Source organism: Choristoneura fumiferana, chromosome 17, assembly GCF_025370935.1.
Source record: "Choristoneura fumiferana chromosome 17, NRCan_CFum_1, whole genome shotgun sequence".
Classification (NCBI taxonomy): Eukaryota; Metazoa; Arthropoda; class Insecta; order Lepidoptera; family Tortricidae; genus Choristoneura; species Choristoneura fumiferana.
Genome location: NC_133488.1, coordinates 4,856,141 through 4,880,451, shown reverse-complemented (window position 1 = coordinate 4,880,451; position 24,311 = coordinate 4,856,141). Strand labels below are relative to the sequence as shown.

The 24,311-nt window shown below is 38.0% G+C and overlaps 1 protein-coding gene across 5 annotated transcripts in view; it reads left to right on the top strand.

Annotated features, from left to right (window-relative positions):
- The window catches only part of LOC141436748 (protein yippee-like), a 186,313-nt gene that overhangs the window by 43,601 nt on the left and 118,401 nt on the right, over positions 1–24,311 (top strand). The window contains exon 1 of one of the 5 annotated variants that reach the window (XM_074099780.1): positions 18,220–18,371. The exons of the other annotated variants lie outside the window; for them this stretch is intronic. The gene's annotated coding sequence lies outside the window, so the exon portion shown is untranslated. Of the gene's footprint in view, positions 1–18,219; positions 18,372–24,311 lie in introns of those variants that run through there. 5 annotated transcript variants of the gene reach the window in all.

Here is a 24,311-nt window from a genome sequence, read left to right as displayed (position 1 = left end):
GTGTTTCGGCGTGGAGAGTAAGACAGCGGTGATTACTGGCACTTGTGGTATCCATCTTAGGCCTCTGGGTCGCAGCGCATCTGCAATCCCCCTGGTGTTGCAGGTGTCTATGGCGGTGGTGATCTCTTATCATCAGAAGACCCACTTGCTCGTTTTCCTTCCAGTTAAATAAAAAAAAAATAAAAAAAAAACTTACGGGATTTTCTTCCAAGTCGAACTGAAATTAACATAGGTAATAGGCGGTTGCTTGTAGGTATTATTTGTAACTGCCAAACTGGACAGGCAAGCAAATTTAAACGAAGTAATCTTCTAAGTATAAGTTTTATATGTTTAGGTAGACCAGGTATGACCCTACAAAGTCAATTTTACCTTTGCAGTTTAGTTTGTTTATAGCCTAATTAGTACGTTTAATGCTTATTACTTTCGAAGAAAAATAATATTATTTTCATGTAAGCTAATATAAAAGTAATTAACAGTAAATTTCAGTCATGCTTTTAGTGCATCTCATTTAAAAAATAGAAAATAGAAATAGAAACGTTTATTCGCTAATTCGAAAATACATATTATTAAGTAAGTAACACAAATAAACACCATAAAATAATATTAACGACAGTATTTGCGAAATCGCAAATACGATTGCGATTGCGATTGTATTGCGATTTAGTGTATTGACCTCTCATAAGTTTGTAACGTACTTTATGTACTTACTGCAGTGAACTTACTGGCCTTTTAATTACTTATTAAGGTAATGGTAAGGTCCAATACACCTAACCTACGCCACAGATTACATAATAGTGATGTAAGTATACATTTACCAGCCACCTACCAGCAATACCTACTCCCTGATTTTTTTCTTTTTTTTTACTACATTGACTGGCACAGTTATTGCTACGCGTGACGTTTGTGACTGGTAGAAGCTTTTTTTTAACTATGTTACGAAAACTTCCTTCGACCAGAGAACCCAACACTGGGCTAGGCGCTGAATATGTTACACGTCATTTATTACTCTTTTTACTCTTTATTTTTCATTAGCGAACAAAATATCAGCACTATATTTTTTGTAGCTGAACATTTTAACCCTGAACCAGTGAAACGCTTCGAATCGAAGCGAAGATTAAAGCAAAGCAGTGGGCTGCAGTTCACTGAGCAGGAGCGTATAAAGATGAGCAGAAGCAAGTTTATGTGGCTCTACTATGAGAATAGGGTAAGGTTATATGTAGTTAAATTAATGTGGGCAGCCTTAATACGTGTGCGATGGCATTACGGGTGGTATGCTTTAAAGTTGAGTAAACAATGTAGCTGTCGAATTCGAGTGTCAAATCTGTTACGTATCCTACCCCTATTCTACTAATATTATAAATGCGAAAGTGGGTGTATGTTTGTCACTCCTTCACGCTAAAACTGTTGGACGGATTTAGATGAAATGTGGTATACATCTGGAATAACACGTAAGCTAATTTTTATCCCGAATTTCTTCGAGATCGGGTTAAAATCCTGAAATTTCATCCGCTAGGTATAGAGACGTGGTACTGTTGTGTATAATGCAACTTCAATAAGGACAACAGTGATTTTTTTAGGAATTCCCACGGGAATTCCGTAAATTCCTGTCAATTTAACTGCTGGATCTAACGATTTAGGGTCTCCCCACATCTACAGACGCGGAATCGGCTTAAGCCGACCAAAAAACGCTTTAATATGTCCACGCAATAAGAGTGAAACAGCAGGGCCACTACCAAACTCGAAGTCCGTATCGTACCGTCCCTCTCGCTCTCGTATTAAATAGTATAAGTGTCAGAGGGACCGCACGACACGAACTTCGAGTTTCGTTGTAGCCCTGCAGAAGTTTTCTGTCGGGAAAAGTCGTTTCGCGTCGGCCGAGACGATCGACGTTTTATTCGCTCTTATTGCGTAAGGAGTTTTTTGATTCCGTGTTGATAGGTTTGTGGAGACCCTTACGCGTACGAAGCCGCGGGTAAATACTAATTAAATTAGTTATATACTTTCTGTGGCAGGGGCCTTTAAATTCTTACAATTCTCCTTAGCTACATCAAAACGTTACATTTATTTAACCGTTTCCTTTTCACGTCTCGCAAAGGGAATATTCAAATGAACTCTTTACTGTGATTGATTACCCTTTCGGGGGTCAACTTTATTTGGTCGTATAACAAAGGTTAATCCTTTTAGTGGAATTACTGACCTTCAGTGGTCGTGCGTAATTCTTTCCGATTATCGCTTTAGCAAAGGTCCTAATGCTATTGAATATTCTGTGGAGTTTTTGGACTGTCAACACACCGCCAGTATTTTATATGATAGGGTAGGGGGCAACAGAGCTGGATTAAGGCTGCATTTCCACTAGAGATGTTCGAGTATGTGTTTTTCATGAACCTTTATAAAAACCGGGCAAGTGTGAGTCCGACTCGCGCACCGAGGGTTCCGTACACATTTATAGGTATGTAAACGGAAATCGTGTCTCGAAGATATTTCTCGCTTTTTCCGAGTGATTTAATACATCCAGTGTATGCAGAGCCCTACTCTTAAGCAAAATGTACGCAGTGTGGGGTCAGATTAAATTGGTCATTGATATTTACAGACAGACATAAAAAATCAACATTTTCAGACTTTCTAGTTGGTTGTGTTATAATAGCTACCTTCATTTCATACCAAATTTCAAGATTCTGAGTTCACGGGTAGTACCCTGTAGGTTTTGATTCCCTTGCGAGTTTCGAAAATTGCGGAAATTTGCAGCATAAACGGCTGCATCTTTTGATTGCGTTGGCTTAGAAGTTTGACTTTTTCACAGCTCCAAGGGACAGTAAACCTCAGTATTTGATATAAATTTCAGCTTGATACCTCCACGCGTTCCCGAGAAAAAGGGTCTTGACAGAGACAGACGGACAAAAAGTGATCCAATAAGGGTTCCGTTTCTTCCTTGTGAGGTACGGAACCCTAAAAACGCTTTATTTACCTACCTATCCGCGCTCCGCTAAGCTGTTTCCACTAGGGGATAGGTAAATGAAGCGTTTCTATTGATTCATGAAATCAAAATCATTCCTCGCATATCTCTGGTGAAAACGCAGCCTTAGACACTAGGGTTGCCATAAGTGTGGGGATGCAGACCGGGACATTTAAGGAAAATTAGTAAAGGTACAGAGTCATTCAGTGCCAGCGACCCGCCAGTAGGGTTCTCTGTTCGTAGGCGTTTTTCGCTACAAAGTGGAAAAATCACGTTATCGGCTATGTTATAGCTTAGCCCCCTACTAAATAACTATGATTTTTAAACCGGGACAATTTGCTTATCGGCCGGGACGCCGGGACACCAAACTTCAAACCGCGACATGTCCCGGCGTACCGGGACGTATGGCAACCCTACCTTTAGACTCCTCTAAGGCTTCGTTTCCACCAGAGATGTGTTGTCAACTTTTCCGTTATTAGGTTTCCAGACCTCGGCCAGTGGCGGCGCAGGACCCAAATCTGGCGTGCCATAGATACATTTTTCGGGGTCCTATGATAGCACGCCACACATTAGATGACGTATTTTTATAAATGAGCGAAAAACGAGAAACTTTCGAGGCGCCAGACCCCTTAGACCGCGAGGCTGTGGGCGTTCGCCTACACCTATCGCCGCATCTGACCTCAGTTGACAGAAAACTGTCTTGTCAGAAAATTTTCTGTCCGTCCGTCTGTCAAGTCAAGACCCTTCTTCTCGGTGTCTTCATAGTCGTAAAGACATTGTTTTGCTTCCAAACAATGTTTGTGGTTAATTTCTCAACTGACACAAAGAGCATACAAAATGACGCTCACATTGTCCCCCTCGAGATCGAAGACCGCTCTCTCTATTATAGAGATCGTTTTGGAAATCGCACGCTGTACAAAATAATGGAAGCTGAAGTTCAGGGCTTCATGTGGCATCGGGTGTCTCTTAGATAGATAGATAGAATCTTTATTCACAAAAGCATACAAAGCTCAAAATACAATAGAAATATACAATAATTTAAAACCTTTCAACTTAAAACTAGCACCAAAATAAAGTTCATTTGTTATTCCTTAAATTAAGAGCCATGTGACGATGTCTATAATAGGCGCTGACTCAGCATATACTGCAGAACCTAGGGTGTTTGCTGTACAAGGCATTCAGGCTGTGCCTCTTAACTTATTCCAAATAAAGGCAATCTACATTTAATAAAATGCGGAAGCTTCGTTTTATTCTTTATGGACATTTAGTTTTATGTTATCATGTTGTTTTGATTGTTTTGTGGTAGCAATTGTTTAACTGCTGCAATAAAATGAGGTGGTTCTCATTGCACAGTCCATCGTAATTTTTTCCTTGTCTCTTTTTTGTTTGCAGGGTACTTTCTCAATAGTCATTGTCAGCGAATTATTATATTCAACCATTTTGGGTACCTACAGCAAAGTTAATTTCAATTTGTTAATGATTTAGTTGGGATAAAAAAGATGATCCCTTAACGCGCATTTGAACCAGAATGTTTCCAAAAACGACGCTTTTGATACGTCTAAGTCTAAGAATTGATGAAGCCTGTTTACACGTTTATTGTCTGTTGGACGGAGCCAACGGTATCATTTTCAGACAAAGAAGAATTCGATGTTAATACGCAGTATTGATGCCAGATTCCAGATATCGGCATCTGTTTACAATCCGCTTGATCTCGCAAAGCAGTTGCCAAAAATGTGCATCCGTAAACAAATAAACAACTTGGAACTCTCAAGTGTTCTCGTTAACAAACACTCTTTAATGTCAAGTTATTTTTGCTTCTGAAGGATCTGTAGCAATTTTATTAAGTGCTTGTATGGTTTAATTTAAGAACTAAAGAGGCTGATGTCTGTTTTGTAAACATTGGGGTTGTTTTTTTTCGAGCCGTAAGGGCTTTTTAAACCAAACAAAAATATTATTATGTACGACGACAAAAATCCGTTATTTTCGCTGTTTACTCATTTATTTAGAGTAAGCAAATATATTTTATACTTTGTGAAGTGGAGTTTTTTACCCTATAAAAAATCGATGTAAGTATAGCATTTTTGCAGTTTTTAAACACTTAGTTCTATTCTATGGTGATGCCAATGTAGCCACTACTTTTATAGATATCATATACAATGAAGAAAGGCTGACCAAGAACGCGGCGGGCAAATTCAAATGGGTCTGGGTTTAGCCAGCCTTGTGGTAGGTTCATCTCAATATTTATAGGCTTTCTTTCCTTTGCGGGATTGCCGTTTCTCAAACTGTAGTTCCACATCTGCAATAAGGGTTTTTTGAAAGGCGAAATATCGCTAGATGGCGTTAGTATAGCGTCCGTTTGACGTTACAGTCTTGCTTGCGATTGGCTCATTTGTTTAATTAATCAACCATATCACAAACGTGGCACAACGTCAAAGCTGTCCAACGGACCTCACGATACTAGACCCAACTAACCTGACTCCGAAATTTGAAAATCGAAGTTCGTGTAGTTCCGTCCCTCTGACATTTGTACTATTTAATACGAGAGTGAGGGGGACGGTATGATACAAACTTCGATTTTCGAGTTTTGGAGTAGGCCCTCAGAAACCCTGATTCGCTTGGAGAAGAACTGAGCATATGTTCTTTTGCAGAAGTGTCGTCTTAGGGTCTCCCCACATCTATCGATGCGGAATCGGCGATAGCACTTCTTAGCTCTTATTGCGTGCTTGGACATAAAAGTTTAAGATGTGGGGAGACCCTTAACATGATCCGACGTTGCATTATTAACGTTATAATGACATACATTCAGTATGATACATACACGATAATGGATGAGTCAAACAATTATATCTTGAGGAATAACACTGTGGGTAATTAACATCTTTGTCTCTTTGTCTTAGCTACATAAATTCCGGTATAAATCAAGCGGGAGTTTACCGTGGAAATCGATAAGGTAAGATAAATTTGGACATTCACAAGTGTGATGCGCATTGAAAAGTAATGTTACAATACAATACGATACAATAACTCTTTATTGCACACCAACACATAGCAAGCAGTACAGAAAAACAAGTATACAATACACAGAGACTTTCTGAGGTACCTAAGCAATAGGCGGTAATAGCAATAGGTGTTACATTACAGGTAAAAGCTCACAGAATTAACAGGAGCATTCTACCGAGCGTTCTAGCGAGCATTCAAGCGAAACGCCGGAAAATTCGCTTCGAGCTTTTGGCTCACCGTCCGTCAAACTAATAAAAATTTGGACAAGCAAGAGAGTTCCCTGAAATGATCGAAATGTTCGTAGCAATGTTTGGCTCTATACTTGACTATTTTCGCTATTCTGTTGGACAAATTTAAAAACCGGCCAAGCGCGTGTCCGACACGCCCAAGATAGGGTTCCGTAGGCGTTACGAAAAAAATCAATTAATATTATGTGCGTTATAACACAATTAAAACACTTACTACAGTCTTGAAATCTATCACCAGAAAAAGAGCGTATCTTCACGGCACTTACGTCCTTTTGTTGAGAAGCGCAGTTTTTCGGCAATAACTCAAAAACGGTACCTATAGCCGATGATGTTGAAACCAATTTTGGTTGAAAGTATTTATTAAGCGTTAACTTTCCATATTTTTTGGACAAACGTTTTACAAGATAGAGGGAGGGGGACACAATTTTTGCTACTTTGGGAGCGATTATTTTCTGAAAATCTTCACTTAATCAAAAAATTGTTTCAGAAACCTTACTATCTTTTCAAAAGAGCTGTCGAACTATGTGCCACACGTTGATGCGAGTTAAAAAAAAATTTCGTGACATACGGACGGACAGACACACATACAGACAGACGGACTTTACGAAACTATAAGGGTTCCGTTTTTGCCATTTTGGCTCCGGAACCCTAAAAAATGTTCTGTTACAAGTTAATGCTCAAATTTATCAGCACCTTAAGGCATACAGTAAAGCCACATTCACATTTATCTGTCATGTTTGTCGTAGTAACTAGATAGTAGGGTACTCAAGGAATCAGAAGATGAGGGTAGGTCTATTGTTTTAATAGATCAGTTACTCTTGACAGGCCAGCCTGTGTGTATTATTTAAGATCGTCTCCTAAATACTACAATGTTATATGTTATATCGTGACGCATCAGAACTGTATCGGTTTCATACATTTTATATGTTTGCGTTCACATTTATCTGATGCAGTGTGTTGTGACGGCTTGTGTTGTGCCGCATCAAAGCTGTAGAGATATATATGAGAGAGAAAGAGACAGAGGGAGAGAGTAAGAGACCGAAAGCACACAATACAACGCGACAGATAATTATGAATGCGGATTAAACTACATGACAATCGATGATTTACTATCATTCGGTGCAAATGGAAATTATACATAATTATACGACAAAGCATAAAAATGTCAATTTCAAATACATCAACAAGGTAAATGGTACATCCTGAAAAGCGTTGAAAATGGAACATTTTAATGGTAAAATTGTCAAATTTGATGTACCTATGCCGAAAAAAAACGACCACTTGTATCCGTATACTCAGAAATATGACGAATTGTAAATATGTTCTACCCGAAATCATTTGTTTTGGGCCTACATACTAAGTTAAGATTTAATTTAAACAACATTCACTTATTGCTTATTTCATTTTCGCTCCTATTTTATAATGGACCAAAATGGTTTAATTAATTACCAACAAAAATAAATTTGGTTGTAAATATTTTTCAGCACAATTACGTTTTGACAAAATTCATTTTGGTTGATATTAATTTTGGTCCACATTTAAAATGGTCAATTCAAGCGGACGATTTTCCATTTGCACCAAACGGTCAGTAAATTCAATCGATTTATGTAGCAATTTGACTAGCACTACTGGCACACTTCTTTAGTTTGTCCTTCTCAGCCATATTTAAATTTAAAATATATCAACACCCATTGTCATTAACATTATAATGTAAACAATTTGTAATTAGAATATAATTGAATATGACTAAGCAAATGTTGATTTTAATTTTAATTAGGTTACGGGTCCATTGAGCCTTTTTCAGTTACGTTGGAGGAAACGATTGCTAATTTTGATAATTAATTTACTCATTAAAATTAAGTTAAGGCAGCTTAAAACTAATTTGAAGGGGCTTAATAATTCCAATTTTTAGACAGAAAACGCTACTTTCATAGCAAATATATAAGACTTGAGATAAAACTGAGACAATTTTAATTACCCCAAAAGGAAAAAACGGAATGCTTACAGCATCACTCGCGTGTCTGTCTATCACTCTTGAGAAGTGTTTAATTGTGTGGCGATATTGTTTTACAGCTACTTATTTAATTATTCTTTACTAGTCGAAAAATTCATTTAAGCTTTAGATGTGTGCTGTACTGTACATGTATAACTTATCTCCCTCACACGAAAAATAATGAACGAAATATAGTGCTAAGATAAGTTAAAAGCCACTCAGTAGGTGTTTTGTGACTTATTATGTTACAAAATCGTCTTGAATCAGCTGTCTTCAGTTACTCTGGTGGTCGCTTATTTCTCGCGTCATCAAACGTATCGATAATGAAGCAACATGTTACATTGCTACGTTACGTTTAGTATGTTATCATTGGTACCGAGAACTTGATACGGTGTCCTGGGAAAGCAAATATGGCGGCGGTCCCAGCGCATTTATAATTGAGACTGCGGATTGGGTCGCTGCAAAAAGCCTAACTCGGTCACAGGTGATTTGCATTAGTGCGGTAAAACCGACCTTATGATATTAATAATATGCTCTAAATTACGCATGTGTCTAATTTATTATGTAAGCACTTGTATGGAAATCCATCTATTTAGGGCTGCTGCTATAAAATTTCATCCAATTCCTATCATGTCAGTTTAATTCGTAAATTTTTAATTAAATATATCTCTTTATTTCAGGTAAAATTCAATCCCGCAACAGCTGTGTCGAGAAAGGAGCCATTTTCCAAGAAAATGTGAGTGACAGAGGTAATCCACTATCAAGGAATAGAGCAGACATTATTACGACTCGTTTCTTTACAAACTTGAGAGTAGTGTCCAAGCTCCGCCAATGAAAAAATTCCGTACAAAAATGAAAGTAAAATACTACTTTAGTTCAAGGATTAAGTCCTGCAATTTCGAATTTTGAAAGTCTCCGAAAGGCAACCCAAATATTTTTTTGATAAATGGTGGAAGCAAGCAAGTTAGAACTTAGGTACTCACAGGTATTCGTCTTAGGCATCGTCCTATCACGCGATGGTCGCATCGCGTTCTATTTAGGACGATGCCTTATAAATCTTTATTTACAATCAAAGCTATGCATGATAGCGTCTATAGCACACGCGTAGATGTTGCAATGCATCTGCAGTGATCTTCTACATTCACATAATAAGCATAAATCATGAATTCTCCAATAATCAAATTTTCAATAACAACTTAACACAACATAAGTTCTGAAATGTCGTTCTTCCCGAAACCACATGCCCCGACATGAGTACTTCTTGCAAGGCCGGCATAACACACCAACAGTTCTGAAGGTTTTGTATTTAGAATTTAGATGTCCATGGGCAGCCGTGATCATTACCATCAGTTGAACAGAGGCCGTATTGCCTAAAGTTTCTAACGCTCGCAATCACCGTCAAATGACAGTTTTCGCATACACAAACTGCCTCTTGATTGCGATCGTGAGCGTTAAGAAACGTACCTATACTGCATCCACTTTTGTTGGCTATAGTATTAAAAAAAAAAGAATTTAAGAACCATAATTCCCAGCATTTGCGGACTCGCAAAGTGGTCTCCCTACTCCTATTCCCTACTCGCTAGACAACGGGAAGGCAAGGTTTACTGCAATTCGTCGGGAGTCTAGACTCCAGATTGAGAAGGGGGTGTGATCAGTTTACTTGGCTAGGAATGTAATACGAATACGATATACTTTATCCCCGGATACCCGGTACTTTCGCAGCAATAAAATTTTCATGGGTATTCACTGCTTTCTTATCGTCTTTTACTACGAGTAACATCAATGTAGGGCTTACATTCTTTCACATTGGCGCTTACTGTTTAACCGTTTCATTGTAGCCCCGATGCAACCTTTTCGATTATATAGAGATGCACTTTCACGAGCGATTAAAATTGTTGAATTTTAGTAAATTTCAGAAAACTGGGACGTCACAAAATATAAAACAATTTAAGAAATTGGCAACAGGTATATATTTTTGGCGATATCGAATTGGAGGAATTCCCAGAACACTTCCCAGAAAACCAGCGTTACTGCACATAATGTGCGGCAACAGTTGCTGAGTGGAGACCCTTTTTGGTATCCTGCCGTGTCACCAAGTAACATAGTTTTATTGCTAGTTTTAGTCTTAGTTTTTAGGTGGTACTTATGGAGCCAAAATAAACCTTTCTTTCTTTCTTTACTTTAAAGTTGAAAGTCAATTGCTTGCAATCGGAGACGTTTTAATTACCAAATAAATATGATAGGACCAAATTCTCCAAATATAAGAACTGCTGGGCCTTAAGAGTCCTAAAATTTTGCACGGCTTTTGATGCAACGCCAGTGAGAGCCGCGGCGTGATTTAATTTTTGGGAAGTCCCATGAAAATGCGTGCATTGCATGTGTGCCAACACTTGCTGAGTGGAGGACCTTTTTGGTGTCACCAAGTAACTTAGTTTTATTGCTAGTTTTAGTCTTATTTATTACTGTAAGGTGGTCATACTGATGGAATTTCTTCTCGTTCAATTTCAATTTTTGTAAAATCTCAAGATTTTTAATTCAACTGCCAATCTATGGATGACGCGTGCGAAGACGCGGGTCTAGTTTAGTAATTAGCAAAAATAATATCATTACCGCGTGTAAATATCGAAAAACCCCCTTCTTATACACTTCCAACACACTTCTTATACACTTCCATAAAGGTTTACCTAGTTAAATAACAAGAGCCCTTCTAACTTCAACCCTCCGCAAAAACTATTAGAACAGACTTTTTATACGGATTTAAAGTTAATTGAGCACGAGCGCTGTGTTTTAGGTACATTTATTGTTGTTTATACGTAGGTATGTACTTGTGGAGTTCTTTGTTGTCTGCAGTCGGGAGCGTCTCGGAGATATGATGTAAACATACAACATATACAGCTATACGCTTGGCGAAAGGCGGAACCTTAGACGAGGGTGGTAGGGGAAAGTTTCAAGAATAATTTAATAGCTTTTGCCTGCTCCGTCGTGAAGGAATCAGGACGTAAATAGACTATGTTAGTAAAGGATCCAATTACTGTTTCTTTCTACGAGTGATATATACTGAGCGGTAAAAAATCGGGCCCTCATTATGCATGCAGTACCTAATACAATTTTATGTAGAGTGGGCCAAACATTGTGCCGCTGAGTATAATTTTAAGAATAGTTTAGGTAATTTTATACAATAAAGTAATCGTATAGGGGTTCCATTTTTTCCTTCTGAGGTACGGAATCCTAAAAAAATGCCCCAATGCTCCAATTCTAAATCACAATTACAAATGAGATCTTGTTCATTTTGTCGGCATTGAAATCGTTAAACTAGCACTATTTAGATTTTAACAAAAACTCATTTCTTAGTAATTGTCACCATAAATCACGAGTCCTGGTAAAACTAAACCTACATTTATGTCACCCCCCCCCCCTCACCGCACCCCTCAGCGCGCGGATTTTCCGGAAGATATATTTTATTCAGCCCCGTATTTACTGAAAGTAAAGCAACGTTCGGTTTCTTGGTGCTCTTTAAATTTAACTATAGTAATCATGTTGGGCGAAGAAACTAAATACGCTAAGGTATGTTAGTGAGAAGTCAATTTTACGTTATGTAATCCTACTCATTTCACTAACATTATAAATGCGAAAGTATGTAAGTCTGTTTGTTACTTTATCCCGTTTTTATTACGGAAAATTGCATAGTTCCCGCAGAATAGCGATAAACGAATTCTGCGCAGACGGAGTCGCAGGTAATGGCTATCCAACATGACTAAATCACATGAATGAGGATAGGTACCAAACCAAACTTCTATTTCAAATAATATCCAAAAAAATAATACTATACTTCAAAATCTTGATCTCTTCAAAAAACTTTGACATACCGTTAGTTAAAATTCACAGTCTATTATAATTCACGCTAGTAAAAACATCAGTGAATAAAAAGATTTGCATTTTTCAATTTAAAATATTTATTTCTTACGGCTCTACCCATGCTTGATCGTGATGCAACTGCAATGAGATATCGGAAGCTAATTATACCCACTTAATTGCATAAACGGCCAAGACCAGAGAATAATTAATCATATTATTCATACAAATGTCTACCCCCACCGTTGATCGAACCCGGGACCTCAAGCTTCATAGTTAGGATCTCTAACCAATTGGCTACCTGGTCGTCAAAATTAAATTTAGTAATTTTTTTAGTATTGTAACTAAGGGACCCTATACATCCCTGTATTTTTTATTATTATTATTTTTTGTATTTTTTTTCTTTAATTGTATAATATAGTTTTTAAGTATTTTATTTGTAATTATATTACTTATTATGAAAAAATTACTTTCTGCCAAGTTTCTTGCGGCGCATTCTTCTTGGCAATGATGGTCTTTCCGAAAGCGCTGGTAGTTTAAAAAAATGACGTGTAAAAGTGCCCATTGCGGCCTTTTTACTGAATAAATCATTTGAATTTTGAATTTGAAAAAAAATATGAAAAACTGCATTCCAGGTGGCAACCGATTTTATTTATTACAGCGGCAATGAGTGAGAGTCCAATTCATTGTTTAGCGTATGTAGTGTAGGTAGGTACTTAAATTATGCATCCTTAACATACATACGGGACTGCATAAAATGCATTAAGCTGACGAATGCGTCTGGGAAACAAGGTCACCGAATCATGACGGGTTGGTTCCCATCTGGAACAATAAGCTGTCCAGACAAAATTTATAAACATACAGAACGAGGTTAAGGACTCAAGGCATTCTCATATTTGAGGGTTCCGTACATACATTCCGTACAGTGACAAAACGGCACCCTTAAGAGAAGTCTCTTCGTTCCATTCTCCATACAAACGTAGTCCCGGTCTCATTTGAAAACTAGGCAACAGAAATAGATGAAATTTTGTAAGTATGGACTAGACGTAATTATCTATGACTAATAAAGCATTTTTACAAAAATCGAATAATAGCCAGTGTCTCATGAAAGGGCCGGACAGCGCATCGGCCACTGCCTTCAGGAGGCTGTTCCCGCTGGGGGGCGCCCGCCGCGCCATAGACGCGCACCTCTTGCGCATCGTGGCAAAGAAACAGTCCACGCGCGCCCCCGCGAACATGCCGGAGGCGCTGCAGTAGCGCTTAAGTAATTAGCGTATTATTAATTATTTCGCGAAAGTAGTAATACGATGTTTTATCTTATTACTTAAATAAACATTATCTGACTTACTTACTTTACGGCGTGGTGATTCTTTATGTAACACTTCCTTTCGTGACAACAGCCAGTCACCGGAGGAAGTTTTAGAACTGGTTTTTAACCGCGTCTTCGCTCGTGTAAACCGGAAATTGAATTGAATTTCAAGGATTTTACTCCTTATACTCCTCCAGTAATTTATTCCTTTAAAATAATAAACATCACCAAATTTCAAATCCATAGGTCAGTGGGAAGTAAAAAAAAAATCGGAACATAATTTCGTAAAAAAAATGCTGACTGCTGGCTTCTCATTCCTTTGTTATCTAAATGTTTTTAAACAAAATACACTCGATGGGGTTGATTTTTTTTTTCACGGCTTGCTGCTGCGTGGGAGGCCCTCGTAAATACATTTAAAAATATTTTTACACGTTTTGTGAGGTTTGGGTCAGCAAGATGATTCTGTGAAAATTTAAAGACTAGCTCGAACTATTTGGCTGTAAAACCTGTATGACATACGACAGACAGACACGTGATTGACATTAATAGGGCTCCGTTTGAACCCTTCAGGTATGGAACCCTAAAAAAAACATGTCGCAAAACTGCGTTTCGAAAATACATTTGTCCAAGTGTTCCAGTTCGAATAACACCTGTATAAATGTTATGTTATTTTATATCGGTGTCAGGGCGCGTGTCAGGTATCGTTCCGTCACCTGGTTTTGTCACAGATAATAAATAGACAAGTGTAGCTGTTAGGTTAGTGTGTTGAAAGATATTTTTTTGCAAAAAATCGCTAAAAAAATTTGGGCTGTCACGCTCGCGGTAGCGAAAGATGCTATGATAAAAATGGAATATAAATAGTTCTGTTTCTCTGTTTCTGTTTCGTGAAGTCACAATAGGTATATGAAAATTTTCGCACTAACTCTTCTAATCCTCGCCTTTTTCAAGTCTGATCAGAGCTTCTAACTAGTACATATAGCGGTTTAATATCGGTGTTATCTCTACCAGGTTTAAGCCTTCGTTCCACATACCGTCTATAGTACCGGTATATACCCCTTTAATACCGGTATTTTTGGTACCGGTTTGAATCCTCGAGCCCGATGCATTTGTATTTATTGGGTCAATCGAGATTGCTTATCTGTGATACTTAGTATACCTACCAGTGCACCAAGGTTAGGAGACTGTCTAGTTCGAGCCATATGGCCAAATTACATAGTAACACTACTGGTTTTAACTATTATTAGTGCGAAATGATATAACTTTAAATGATATAAATATAATTAAATCGAGACGCAACAGCTTTAAAAAAAAATTGGATCAGAATAAAGACGATGCAAAATGGTTTTTATTTTATTCGACTGGATGGAAAACGAGCAAGTGGGTCTCCTGATGGTACGAGATCACCACCGCCCATAAACATCTGCAACACCAGGGGTATTGCAGATGCGTTGCCAACCTAGAGGCCTAAGATGGGATACCTCAAGTGCCAGTAATTTCACCGGCTGTCTTACTCTCCACGCCGAAACACAACAGTGTAAGCACTGCTGCTTTACGGCAAGATTAGCGAGCAAGATGGTGGTAGCAATCCGGGTGGACCTTGCACAAAGTCCTACCACCTGCAAAACACCTGCTGCTGGTGCTGAGCTAGAATATAAACTGTGTTCCTCTAATTATACGAGTAAATTCCGTCAGTTGCATGTAGGTACGGTAGTTGTTTTGATTTTTTACATCAGTCAAGTCATACCTGAAACTTCTGCGTGGGCTCCACAAAAGTATTAACCACCATAAAAATAAATAAGATAAAGGAATAGTACCTATAACGTTGAAGGTCCCTTTCAATTAAAATGCTAGTGTCATACGATTTGGTTATTAATAAAAAATGCACATTACGAGTTAACCAGTTTTATACTATGCAAGGCCTCCGGCAAACATTTGTTAAAAAAGTTCGAAAACCACTGGCTTGACATAGCAATTGATCTATTTACGCAATTCCTACCTCGTTAAGGCTCTATCGCGTGCCCCCGCGCATTTCTACTCTCCAGGTGCCAGGTGCCAGTCGTTAACCTTTGTGCCGACGCTAGCGTGACCACCTGCCAATGCTAAGTGAGGGCGACTTAGTCTACAGTCTAGCTCCTTAGCTAGGGAATAGAATAATGCCATCTGCTTTTACTTAGCGCAGTAAAGTTTACGATACTCAACACATTTCCGTCAAAATTAATGGTTCTATGGCTGAAAGAGTTCTCTTATTAGGGATAAGTTCACCTTTGTATTCCCTACCTTCTGTGTGTTATTTATATAGGATTTTTCGAAAATTCAAAACATTTTCAAGTGCGCCACGTGAGATCCTGAATATTTGTACGTTTGAATAAAATGAACAAGCGTACTGCTAATAAATGCAATAATAAAATGTTGTGCAACAAGGGGTTTAGTTACTTTTTAATTGCATTTTGAGGCGTTTCTTGTATTTTCCAGCAGTCCCGATGGTGCTGTAGATGTCCATAGAATGTGGCAATTACTTAGCATCAACTGAAACGCATGCTTATTCGTCGGCTTTCGGCCGAGTAATAATATAGTCAATGAATTATTTAATCGCATCTACATAGGTACAGGACGCGGAGTGTCAAATAATCTGATACGGAAATTTTAATTTTCACTTATTCGAAATTGAAAGATGTGCAACAAAAAAAACTGATTTAGGATGTACTTCCATCGAGGCACGGAATATAGCGAAGACGTGCTGAACAGAACAACCACATCAGTGCCCTTAGTGTAAGTTTTCGGTTCCAAAATACATCTCGATGGCGTTCGCGTTAAGATCTCAATTTGTATGGAAATACGAACAGCGCCTCTAGCGGAACGTTTGCGATGTTCGTGTTTCCATACAAATTGAGATATTACGCGAACGCGATCGAGACGTATTTTGTAACCGAAAACTTACACTATGGGTACTGTTGAAATCCTAGTCTCACGTTGGAAATAACGAGATTGGGGAGAGAGATAGATTCTAGATTCTCCATCGGCGACAGCATTGGGAAACAAAAAAGGAGGTATACAGTGTACCTACTACCCACCGTCGGGGTAAGTGCAAGGCTGCTTCCGGCGGTCATCGCTCGCCGCGGACGTTGACATTACGCCGAAGTAGTGATTGGTGGACGCGGCAACTGATAATACCCGTGGATATTGCACTTCAACGTGGCTGTTTTTACGGGAACAACATGGACTAACGTCCCTGTCAAAGTATGATTTGTGCACGGTAAACGGCTATTCTCATTCATCTGTCATGCGCATCAGTCTAATTAGCGTGACACTTTTTCTGCAATAGTGGCGTGTAATTAGACTGAGTGACAGAGGAATGATAATGGCCGTCATCCTTTTTCAATAAAATAATATTACATTTCATATAACCAAACTTATAATGGTCAATCTTCTTATTATAAATTTTAATCATGTTAATAATATCAATTAAATTAAATTAATATAATAATAGTAAATTTTGTGTGTCCAATTTGTATTAAAAAACGAAAATTACAATTCTATAATTCTAAAATTTGACCGATGTCGATACAATTTAATCAAATATTAATCATGACAACAATCCTTACCTACTAATATTATAAATGCGAAAGTATGTTTAGTATTTGTCCCAGATAATTGTAAGTATAGTTATTGCGCGATAAACGAATTATTCATATGAAGTCGCGGGCAACAGCTAGTGCAAGAGTAAATTTTTGTGATTTATTATTTAATTTCTCATTTATTATTCTATTTAATGTTCGACCGTCAGAAATAAGTATCTGATATTAACAGGCTTAAAACATCTTTGTGTCTCGCTCGCCCCGCAATTTTATTTTAATATACTTTTTTTAAGCCACGGCAATCATTAAATCTACTTCAGGTGCATGTAATTGAAAGACACCGAAATAAACTTAAGTTACAGCTTTAATATATTTTTGCATAATGAGCGTAACCAGCACCGCTTAGCAGTCAAATTAATGGCTTTCCAGATTGCATGCAATCTGGTGAATCTGGCACCGCATAATACCTACCTGTGTTATAAAAGGTAGGTAATATAGATAGAACGGTGCAATATCGATATTGGCGTGAGATAGAATGTCTAGACATGCCAGTTCAGACAATTGTCGTAATCTGCGAAATAAAATATTTATCAACGAACCGCAACGAAGTCCAATGAATTCTGTAATGGCGTCGATTTTCATTTGGAAGTGACTTTTTAGTAGTTTGCTTAGAGTTCTGTAGACAAAAAAAGTTTTTGTTTTGTAACATCCGTTATTTAAAAGGCCAAGCATAATTAATTATGCTCTATTAAACTAGGGATCAACAATTTTTCGTGTGTTACAGGCGAAGTATTTTGTTCTCTAGCGAATAAAATCAATTTATAGCGTTACTAGCTGTTACCCGCGACTCCGTCTGCGAAGAATTAGTTTATCGCTATCCCGAGAGAGCTGTATAATTTTCCGGGATAAAAACTATCCTATTTCCTTCCCAAGGTCTCGAATTATCTGCATACTAAATTTTATCCAAATGGGATCAGCGGATCGGATCTGTTAAGTGTGGAGGGGCAACAGACAGACGAACGGAGTTACTTTCGCATTTCTAATTTATCACATACAAACTGATCTAACGTTTGATTCAAAGTTAATACTTAGGTACTTTTTCCAGTATTTCCTTCCGCATTTCGTTTCCGTTTTCCATCTATCAATGAATTATTAACCGCGCCCTTGTTTATTCACACACCGACTCGCGCTTATCCCTGCGTCCCGCCGTTTCGAACCGTCTGGACCCTGCACATTATTGGTGCACTTGCACTTGCACTCAGCAGTCTGGCACTTCGTTGTCGTCCGTGGTCGCGGTCGCTTCTCGCGCGCGCTCCTAGTATTTACTCTTAGTAAATACTAGTGAAGTAAATTAATACTTGCGAGTTTTTTGCTAGTATTTTTACGGCGCATCCGATTGTTTGTAGCTCTGTGGGTTGGTGCTTCAGCCTCGGTGAGAAAGGTTCGTGTTAGTTTTAAAGGTTTTTGGGTTTTGTACTGGATTTTAAAGTGTATTCTGAATTTAGGGTTTTTTATGCGTATTTTAACACCATACCATTGAGTTTTAGCAAACAATCAGAGACAAAATGTTTGTCTCAAGTTTGACGAGCTTTCTTTTTCCTATTCTCCAATAAAGCTTTTCTCATGCATATTATATGTACCATCAAGAACCATATAATGGTCCTTGGTACCATCAGCCAAATAAGTGGTCTATCAATTTTTAAACAAGGTCGAACTTTCAAGTTGACAGGCACGTCTATTGGCATTATTGTTTTATGGTTTGCAAACGATTATCAACTTTAGGGTCGTAGACCACATATTTGGCTGATGGTACCTACTTTTAGTGTTCGTCAGTTCGTCACATATTAATAAATTCTATGGTCATTTTTTTAAACGAATAATATTTTTGGATCTCGCTTTACGTGTCATAAATGTCACTGCCATCTGGCGCGTAGAGCGACCGCTTCTCTTGCTCTACCTTTGGGTCGGCGCTGGGCCTTAAGGGCCCCATACACGATACGATTCGTCTGTATCATCGATCTGATGAAAATCGTGACGATTGATTGTCAAGAGCCATACACTGTCGATTTATCGTTACGATATTCATAATTGCATGGGATTTTGTTGCGATCCCCGAGATCGTCTCCGATGAAGTAAATCGTTAACGATCTTGGCATACACTATCGATTCGTCGTTTCGATCGGTCTGAAGCGACGGATCGTAGGTACAGGCGAATCGTACCTTTTATGGGGCCCTTTAGAGGTCCACCGTAATAACAACGTGTCAGGCAAAAATATATTCTTTGTATCGAAAACTATGAGACTGCCCACCAGCACGTTTCGTAACCAACCGTCGCCGTCGCGTGTCATGTATGCGTTTGACATTCCGTTTGACACTCTGTCTGACACGTTCCTATTACGGTCATGGCATGATACGGTGTAATGTGTGGAGACCTTAAGAGCGTTTATACCTGCTGAGCTGGCAACGTTGCATTTTTGTTAGTTTTTCTCGATTATTCCATAAAAATGGAATGAAAATTAAAAATGTCTGATAGAACACTTCTTTATATACGTTAATTTGTCTACTCCAATAATTATTCGTTATAGACTTTTATTTTCTACAAAATATAATAAACATTGATTCGTTTTTAAAGAATATAACAGTCTATCACGAATAATTATTGAAGTAGGCACATTAACTTATATACATATTAAGAAGTGTTCTATCAGACAACATTTTTAATTTTCATTCAATTTTTATGGAATAATCGAGAAAAACTAACAAAAATGCAACGTTGCCAGCTTAGCAGGTATAAACGCTCTTAAGGATGAACTTTATTTTGTACAAAATTTAGTACTGTGGCTCTTAGGAGGATACATGAAAAAGTCACCGATGTCCGAAGACGAAGCTTCTAAGTAGTTTTCGTTTCAGCTGGTTGTGACGTAAAATAATATCGAATCTGGGGGCTAATACGAAATTCGACATTATCGTACCGTCCCTCTCACTCTCGTATTAAATTATATAAGCGTCAGCGGGACGGCAAGATACGAAGTTAAAATTTTGCACTTCGTAGTATAGGGCCTGTTGTCAGGCAACATTATGAATGCAAACATGCGACCAATCTAACTTTTGTCAATAAAGGTTCAATCGAGAAAGGTCATGCAAATTTTACGGCGGTTGACTGTCATATTGACTGTGGTGAAAATAAGCAAATTAGGGAACGCTTTGTGATATGCAAATAGGAATAGGTAGCCCGATTATTAACTTTAGCCAGCCAGGAAGATAAAACGTTATATTTTCTCACCTTACATCAGAATTATCGAGTGTAGAATATAAGGAAGACAGTCTCATCAAATCATACTTTTAATATGTAAAGGAGAGGCGGAATAGGTACCGTAAACGTCAGGACTTTACCGAACCAAACTCGTCACGTTTACGGCACGTCACTGCGATTCCGTACCGTCGCCGTTTTTTAAGCAGCGATGTGGCCGCGGCCTAACTCGGGCCGGGGACGTTAACGTGGCAACAATTTTAACGTTGAACCTTAGTGGTAAAAGAACTTCTTGGTCTACTATCATTCGACCGACGACACAGAGAAGACACAGAACTATGTATAGTGAAATAGTTTTTGTTTTATATCACTAAATTGTCGTATAGCTGTATTTTTATTATATTTATGCATACAGATTAAGAATTTAATTATAATGTCGCTTTTACTTTTAAATTAGGTTAGTATTAAGAAAACTGTCAATATTATCATTGTTTAATTTGGAATAACCTTTTGAAGTTGATTAAATTATATCTAAATATATTAGAATTATTTGCCTGAAACACAGGGAATCCTAGTTCAGGCATTTCTTTTAAATATTTCTTTTACAGTATGTTTTAGTTCTTAAGTTAAATATGATGTAAAATAAGTTTTTGAATAATTTTTTAAAATTATTATTCGCAAATATTCGCAATCCGCCTTATAACTTCGAAATGTTGTTACAAATACAATAATTCAAACCGTTTTCTAGGTCAATTGGCTGCCGTATATCATTTCCAGATTTAGCAACCAAAGTCGAACGGCTCCCGATAATAAATAACACATTTTATACTTCGAGTGCCCATTACGTTAATGTTTTTCGAATTTATCTCTTAATTGAAACGAGTGTTATCTGTGGTTTCAACGGTCTTGTGGTAAAATATATGATGGCGACTTGCTTATGTTTATTTTTAACAGAGATCTAAAGAGTAGTTTTTCAACTATAAAAAAATAAGTTTAATACCTACTTCAGAACCAGGACTACGTCTTTTTTATTTTTTTGGAAATTGAGAGGATACACTTTCCATTTAGTTCCATTTAGGTTTGAGATTCCCGACTGTGCAATAGAAGAACTACGACTGACGTCACAAATTGACGATCGAGATGTTAAGCTAATACGGGAAATTTTACATTGCTAGAGGCTTTGGAACACGTCACCATACCGTACACCAACGTTGTCAACGATCGTACCACTATGAGTTACAGTGGCCGTACTCGATAGCGACGGCGTAAATTATTTGTAGAGGCGCTGAGAGATGAGAGATTGTAGAGATCGTTGTAAATGGAACATTCTCCACATCACCAGTACCAAGTGACAACCAGACGTTTTCAACCGGTGTCGTCTCACATATTGTTTCTCAGTACCACTACCATGAACCGTTTACTTAGTGACCGATACGTCGTATCGAGCGACGGACGATAAATTACGTTTAGTAGAGGCGCTGTGTACAATTCTCCATACAAATAATTTACGCCGTCGCTATCGAGTACGGTCACTGTAAACTCACAGGTGTGCCGGGATTGCCGCGCAGTGTATACTGCATTGAAATAATGAATAGCTATTTTCATGAGAAAATAGTACGAAAACAACTGACGCGAGGCGTGTCCGATTTGTGCCTAAAGGTGTCAACGAGACCCCATTAAAATAAGCCTCTATTAGAGGTAGAATCATTCACGATGACACGTGCCGTGGTTCTTATTTCAATGTCAGTAATGTATAATTTTGACAAAATCACGCGTCTTCGTGGATGGCACTAGGTATATGGGTATACTGTACGGAACCCTCTACGCGCCAGTCCGACTCGCACTTGGCTATTTTTCAATGGTGTGCCATGAAACTTTGATGAGCGAATAGTGTGCCGTAAAAACCAAAAGGTTGAAAACGTCTGCCGTTAGTTATATTATCAGGAAATATTGGACAAGTATTTTTTCTTTTGTTTATCAAAAAAAAATACAAAGATGAAGCGCGTCAATGTTCGGGAGTGGGGCCTGTGACCACTAAAGCTTGAAACACACAGAGAGCGAGAGGGACGGTACGATATGAACTTCGATTTGCGAGTTTCGTAGTAGCCCATCTGTAACTGGCTAATCTTCATGGGGACCAGTAATGCTCGACCCTATACTGCTCAGCCATCACTGTACTATAATACGAACTCATTTTGGATTAGAATTATCAAGTCGTACAATATTAGATCGTGCATTATTAGGGTGTCCTAATTTTTGCTCGGCCTGTTAATGCTCGACCTGTTATTGTAAGTCGTTATAATCGGAATCCAATCGAATCGAATGGCCATAGATTTGTGTTAGGTTGTGTTAGGTCCAATTGTGACCACAATGCGCGAGCCGAGCGAGCGTAGCGAGCATGCCGCGGCAGCGGCCGGCGAAGCGCCAAGACCAAATTAAGTTAGTTTCTACTAAATTTATTAATATTCGGTGTACACGAAAAACATGATCAATCGTGCGAATCGATTGCTTGCTGTCAAAAGTGTGCTCCGATTATTAGGTCGTACAAAATCAGGTTGTCCAATAGCACCTTGAACATTATCGGTACAGGGTGATAAAGCTCGACCCGTGTTCCAAGTGACATGTGATTGAATTATCAGGTCGTACAAAATCGGTCGAGCATTGTCCAGGTCGCACAATAACTACACCCATCTTCATCATTACCTGTGTAATAAAAAAAAATACGTATCCATTAATTTCTGATAATCTAACAGACAGACAGACAGACAGATAATCTAATTACATTTTTTTACGAAACTATAATAGCCCATTATCATCTTACACAGGCCAAAGTCGTGACGTACTTACGTTCGCTTGTTGCCTTATCGCTTCACCCCGAGGTGAAGCAATTGTTAAACCAGCTTCTGATTGACCCAGTTACGTTTTAGCAATCGGGTTAACTTTAATTTGGGTAGACCCTGTTTAAGTTTAATTATTTTAGACTTATCAGTCACTTGTTTAACAGGCTCTTGTATATTTTTTAAGTTCTTTCAGTTAGTTTTACATATCGATGGGTCCTATGTATAAGGGCCAAAGTGATTTTTTTTCAATTTTGAGTTTTAAGCATTATAGGTATCTATAAACTATATATATTTAGATAGTGGATTAAAAACACGTTGTTATTTAATTATTTATCCAGTTATCATTGAAGTAGAAAGGCCAAACTAGATCCAATTTTAACGTAAAAGGGCTAAACGTACGTTTAATACTTTTACGCGGTAAATACCGGGCGTTTTTTTTTAAAGCTGTGGGCATAACTGCCGTTTAGGTACTTGTACAGTCGCCATCAGATATTTCTGAGCAGCCAAGGTGATCTAAAATATCGGAGCATGAACTCTAATGCGTTGGGAATAGAGTGCATGCTCCGATATTTTTGACTACCTTGGCTGCTCCGAAATATCTGATGGTGACTGTACGTCAAGCGGAAGTTCGCGTTCCGCTGCGGAGCGGAACGCTGCTGCCCCGAAGTAACATCATAATGTGATTGTCAGTATAACTTTTTTTTTATTTCTCCAGGTATCTTGGGTAACGTATTTTTTACCAAAGATTTTAAAGTTGAACGCGTATATGAGCCAAAATAACACATGGATCTTTTTTAGTGTCTTTTTGAACACAAGTTTATTTCCCGTGAATTCATTGGGCGTATGTACAATAAATTTTAATAAAAAAATATTTTATTAAAATTTATTCCTTGTGGTTGAAGGACTGACTAGTATTAGCTAGTGTGCCAAATTTTAGAAGTCTCGGATGAACCATCACTGAGTTACGACAGATTTTGACTTTGAAAGCCCGTCCTGTAAAGTAAGGATTGTACGTAGGACCCATCGATATTGCATTTTAATGTGTAAAGTGACAGACATACGACACATGATAGTAATTGCCATGTATAAGTGTTATTGGCATCAAGCTTAAGTGCCTTTATAAGGGTAATGTACTGGAATTAAGGGTTACTTTATTGGTGTCTAAATCAACGAACTAAAACTTGTATTATCACTATTGTACCTAACCGCTTTTAGTTCATTATGCCTTTAATTCTTCATCAGTAGCGTATTTTTTAAAGATCCTAATAAGCCGCTTATCAAATACAAGTAA